The sequence below is a fragment of the Notamacropus eugenii genome, chromosome 1 (genome assembly GCF_028372415.1).
Source record: "Notamacropus eugenii isolate mMacEug1 chromosome 1, mMacEug1.pri_v2, whole genome shotgun sequence".
NCBI classification, from domain to species: domain Eukaryota; kingdom Metazoa; phylum Chordata; class Mammalia; order Diprotodontia; family Macropodidae; genus Notamacropus; species Notamacropus eugenii.
The window spans coordinates 292,278,598-292,284,606 of record NC_092872.1 but is presented as its reverse complement, the minus strand read 5'-3'; the positions used below and the strand labels follow the sequence as shown (position 1 = coordinate 292,284,606).

General features: G+C 52.7%; 1 pseudogene; it reads right to left on the bottom strand.

Annotated features, from left to right (window-relative positions):
• Positions 1-1,395: 1,395 nt before the first annotated feature.
• On the bottom strand, positions 1,396-5,923 carry LOC140517694 (BOLA class I histocompatibility antigen, alpha chain BL3-7-like; annotated as a pseudogene).
• Between the last annotated feature and the right edge of the window lie 86 nt (positions 5,924-6,009).

Below are 6,009 nucleotides of genomic sequence, written 5' to 3'. Positions count from 1 at the left end.
TGTGGTTTTTGAAAATTTAGTAGTCAAGCAATGATTACATTTCAATTAGAAGTTAGTCAAAATAAAGATGTATTTTTTTCCTATCCAAGTTCAGAAACCCCCTGAAAACTCTCATCAAATTCCACAGGGGTCAGTATACCTCAGGTGAGGAACCCCTGAGGTAGATAAACATAATTTCTACTGAAGCTGAAGTCCCCTTCTCACTGGGAACCTTCCCTGGATATCCCCAACTAGCTTTTCTGAATACCTATGGCTGACCAAGCCTGGACTTCATAAGCTGCATCTCAACATAATCAAGCAGATTTTACTTTCACAGAAAAGTCCTAGAGATCAGAGGAATGGATTTGGGGATTGGAGTCAGGCAGGCCAACAGCATTTAGTGAGTCTCCTATGGACTAGGGGCTGTTCTAAGCAGCTGGTCTAGAGGGCCTGGGAGGCCCCTTCAGACTCTAGATTGATGAGCCTGTGAAGTCCCCAGGATCCCTAGGAAGTCTAAAGGCTTCAGGTGCTGGTTTGTCAGAGGATGGCACCCCCACCTCCCCTCTTCACACTCATCATTTCAGAAGGGAGGATACTATAATTCTAAATCCTGTAATACCATGAATATCTACTGGGTGGACTGCTTAAGAGAGAAGTGACTGATTTTACGCTGGGAAGAATTCTTAGGGTTCTGAAGGGATAGGATAAATGTCATCATTTCAATGAGAGTCATGATGATTGAATGACTGTTTGGAATTGGCAGAATCATAGGAATTAGCGCTTGAAAGCAATAATAATAACAACATTCATTTCTATAATAAGCCTTAGTAAGTACTTTGTAAACATGATCTCACTCGATCCTCACCTTCATCTTTGGAGGAGGGATTATTATGACCCCCCTCCCCCTTACAGATACAGAAACCTGAGGTGAGAGGTTAAGTGACCTGCTCAGGGTCACAAAGATGGCTGAGATGGGATTTGAACTCAGGTCTTCCTGCCTCTAAGTCAGAGGCTCTACTGACTGAACCACCTTGAAATTTAGATCCATTTTCTGCTGCAAACGAGGAAAGTGAGCCCCCATGAAAGACTTGTTCTCTTTTCTTACAAGACCTCCTGTTCCCAGGACGAAAATGACAAAACAGAGAGAACTGAAACTCTTTGAAGGTCAGTTCTGATGGATGGCCTGTGGACTAGTGACCCAGCAGCCTGTCTGGGCATGGCTCCAGGCCCAGGAGGAGTGTGCAGTCTGGGCTCTGTCTGAAGCCCTGGAACAAGTCCCAATAGATCATGTGCGCATGTGCCCCCCAGCAGCACAAATCAAAGACAAACATCTGCCTCCTCATCATGTATAATACACTGCCTCCCCGCCCCCCACCTGCTCTCACAGACTCAGCATATCAAATAAAAGGCTTCTCAGACATCTTCAAACTTTCATTTATTTTCCCCTTCATGTGGCCAGAACATCTCCTCATTGTCATCCTGTCCCCCTAAAATCCCTCACCCAATGGGAAACTCAGTTGAGATTATGGAGAAAAGCTGAACATTCAAGAACAGTGATTCATTAGGCTGTTCTGGAGGTCAGGCAGAGACCACAGAGGTCAGGGCAGCATCAGATGTGAAGGAGGGCTAATTCCAAAGCTCTCTGGCCATTTCTGCTGGTTGTCTCCCTGCAGAGTGAGACAGACAGGCAGAAAGAGAGGAGGGAGGCCTTAGAGAACAGGATGAGGGCCCTGATGCTGCTGCCCTGGGTTGGACCAGTAGCGTCCAGGGACGATCCCAGGGGCCAGTATCGGGGAGAGAAGCCAGTGGTCAACAGGAATAACACAGGGACTGCAGACTGGTTTTCTTTCCCAGGTCCATAGCAAGAAATTCTCTCAAGCTGAAGAAGAAAAGACAGATTCAGGGGGATTCTCCAAGTGCCCCTTGCCCTCCCATCTCTCATCATTCTGAAGGACCTGCCTCACCACCCAACCAATCCTCGGTCCCACCTCCCACATACCCTCCTCTTTGTTTGGCCCCCTTTACCCCAGCCCCTCCCTCCTTCCAGGCCCCCAGAGTCTCACCTTTGGCTATGAGAGAGACATCTGACCCCTGTGCACTGTCATTGCCTGGAAACAAAGGAGGGAAACAACCTAATCAGAGAAATACATTCCAGAACCAGAGTATGGGAAGGGAAGGGGACACCATAAGCTAAGCCTCTCCTCTGCCTTCTCACTGCTCAGGTCCCAGAGACACTATGGGCTGGCCCCTTCCTTCTACTCTCCATATCTACCCTTCACTTACCTGTAGCTGGAACATAATCACCTCCTTTTCCACCTGGAAAAGGAAAACAAATTTCTCATGAAGAATCTAGGAGAGGAGACCACACTAAGGTCTCAGAATTTCACTGGTTTTTCTTGGAGACAACAAATTACAACTGGAACTGGGCCCCCTCTCCCACTCCAATTCAGCTTCTACATTCAAGAGGAAGAGAGAAAAGAGGTCCCCAAATGGGCACCTCCCCACCTCCAGTACTGCATCCAGGGGTTCCCAAGGCTAGTCTACAGCCCTCAGCTGGGGAGACACCCAGGCCCTCAGGCAGGGATCCCCATATTCATCTCTGATCTGAGTCTGAAGCAGATTCCCCACTCAGCCTGTCTGTTATACCCCTGCCATGCATCCTCCAGAGAAATGGCCTCTAGTTGAGGATTTGTTCATCTAGAGTCTTAGGGCCCATCTGACTGTCCCTCAGATGGGAAGGAGAGAACTTGGGGACAGAAAGACAAGCTGCTGGTGATGGGGTTCTTGGCTGCATGTGCTTGGATGCCAATTCTAAAAATCACATTTCTCTTTAAAAATCACATTTCTCTCTAGCCTCAAAACTCTATCTCAGGCAGTCTCCCTTTAGCTCAAGGACAGTGTGCCCCAGCAGGAACCACAGAGCCAGCTGCACCTATAGAATTTGTCACTTAGAGCCAGCTGCATACTGACTGAACTGGCTGTGCACTGGGTCATAGAACACTGACTGCTCACTGACCTATCGTATGTATCCTAGATTTAGATGTATGTGTGCTCCCTTTCATTCATCTTGTCTAACAGGACATTGATGAGAGCAGCCAGGTATGCCTTAGCCAGTCACTTCCATGTAGTCCACTCCCTTGGACTATTTCCCCATGATGTGCATGTTTCTTTAAGAACTGACCACTCCTTAACCACTCCCTAATCCCACCCCAAAACACTCAGTTAGCATACTTGGCTGGCGTTTTACTATCACATAGCCTATGTAAACTTTTTCTCTAACTCCTTTAAATCGCAGGTTCTTTAAGAACTCTTGCCCACTGAATAAACTTTTTTGCCTACTTGACTTATGATTGCTTGAGTCCAGGGAACTTTTTCCAGACTAGTTTGCCAGGGATCTCTAGCAGTTCTGGCACCTTTCCTGACCCTCATCACCAGGTCAGGGAAGGCCAGATCTCTATGGTATCTGCTCTCTAAGGACCCCTGCCAGTCCTGCCTACCTGAATTCTTTTTCCTCCAGATCACAATGACTGCAGTGAGGATGAGGAGGACAGCAGCAATGCCCCCCACAATGTACCAGGTGGATGAGGACTCTGGCTCTGAAAGGGAAAAGGGAAGTGGGAGGCCCTGATCCCTGTCAGGCCTGAGATTCCCTAATCTCCCCCCCCCCCCCCTTAATAACTCCCTCTCCTTCTGGTCCTGTGGGATGGGTGAGTGACCTTTCCCCAGCTCCTCCTCACTGTCCTTACCCCACTTCAGGGTGAGGGTCTCAGACAGCCCCTCGTGTTGAACTTGGCAGATGTATCTGCCTTCCTGGCCCGAGGTCATCTGCACAGCTGCCCACTTCTGGAAGGTCCCATCTCCTGCAGGCCTGGTCTCAATGAACTCTGTGTTCTGGAGTTGTTCCTCCCCATCTCTCAGCCAAGTCAAGGAGATCTCCTTAGGGTAAAAGTCTTGGGCCCAGCACCGAAGGATTACTTCCCCTTCCCCATCCAGGGCAATGTGTCGGGTCACTCTGGCAGAGGGAGGGTCTGGAGGCAAAGGTCAGGGGCATTTCCAGGATCAGCTTCCTCCCTCCCCTCCAGGGGCACAAGGATGGATGGGGAGGGGGAACACCCCACAAACTGGGTCCTGGGGTACACAGGGTCCCCAGGGGTTGGGAGCCCAGGGCTGTGGCTTCAGGGGAGGGCAGTACAAGGGCCTTGAGTGGTGCACACCGAGGTGGGGCCAGTGGTACCTGTCCTTTCCAGCATCTCCTTCCCCATCTTCAGGTACTTCTTCAGCCACATCACGCATTCCTCCTCTATATAGGCTTTATCTAACTCTGCGAAGCTCCTGTCTGCCTCCCACTTTCGCTTAGAAATCACAGCGGGCGCCATTGACGCCGTCCACGTATAGGTCTCTGTGTCCAGAGTGATGTAGTCCTCCCCGTCGTAGGCGTCTTGGAAAAACCCACGCTGGAAGGTGAGCTCGGAGGACAGCTCACAGCTGTGCATGACCTGGACAGTGTGGACCCCTACCCCAGCCCCAGTCCCGGGTCAATATGGCCAGACTCTGGCTGATCCTGTGACCTCTCCCCGACTCGGGACTCCCTCAGGAGGCTCCTCAGCCTGCCTGTCGTGGCCCCAGTGGAAGGCTTGGGTGCCTGTGGGGCGGGTTAGACCTGGCCTCCCCTTCCCCTCTGCTCCGGGTCCACCTCACTGACCACTCTTGCTGTGGTTATAAAACAGGAGCAGAGTCTCCAGGTTCTCTCGGAAACTCTGGGCGTTCTCCATGTGGATCTGCGTGTTCTTTTCCTAGTAGCCTGGCTCCACCTCCTCCACCTGCTCTATCCACGCTGCCCGTGGCTCCTCCCTCTGACTCGGGCTGTGGGAGTCGAAACGCACGAACTCCTGATCGTCCACGTAGCCCACGGAGAAGAACCAGGGCTCCGCGTTGGGCCGGGACACGAAAGTGTGGAAATACTTCAGGGAGTGAGAACCTGAGACGTGAGGACCCAGGGTCAGGGCAGGGACCCGACCCCGCCACCAAACCGGGGTGTGACCCCTGCCCCGTGCCACCCTGGAGAGACCCTTGACCCCATCCCGCCCAGAGAGTGGCCCTTAACGCCCTCACGCCCGAAGTGTGACCGCCGAACTCAGCGGCTCCCCGCCGCTCCGCCTCGGATTCTGCTGGTGCACCTGGCGCACCACGCTGAGAGCTAAGAAGTCTCGAGACTATGGCTCTTTGGGATCAGCCAAACCCCTTTCCTAACAACGCAGACAGGTCCTACTACCCCTTCGCCTGGATCTTGCCCCCCTTACCCTGCCCCCACCCCTGGTCCGGGTCCCGGGTCCCCCACACTCCTTACCCCCAGCCCCCACCTTCTGTCCTCATCTGCCCCCAGACCCATCCCACCTGGCCCCCAAGATCCTCCGTGAATTCTTTAACGAAGCTGATGCTGGTTCTATGTCCTCGCCCTTGGATGGGGGAAGGGGGATGGACAGCTCTGCCCCTTCTTAACTCCCCAGGGACTGTCGCCCCCATTCTCCCTCCTGGCACTTCTGCCTCGGCGCTCCACGTCCTCACAACCACCTAATCCACTCCCCCCCCCCCAAAAAAGGGACCGACACCAAGACATCCCCCCTCCAAAGCCCAGCTAAGGGACAGCAGGCTACTGGTCCCCGAGTCACACGCTCCCCGGCTTGTTCACGGCTTCTCCCTTTCAGCTCCTCCCAGACCGCACCTGAGATGAAGGCGCTGGTTCCAGAGCAACCTCCCTGGCCTGGGGTTGGAGGATTTTCCTGTAGGAAACTCCATCCCACCCACACATCCCCCCTTGGATGCTTCGGCCAATAACGCCAGTAACTTACCTGCCCAGATCTCCGGCAGGGCTAGGGTCCCCAACAAAACGAGAGAGCACATACAACGCTCCATGGTCCACAGGCAGAGAGCCCAAGGTCACTGAGACCAGTTTGCCCTTGATTTACAAGGGACGAATCCTTAACTTCTGGTTGGCTTCACGGAGGCTCTGCCAGCCAATAGCAAACGTAA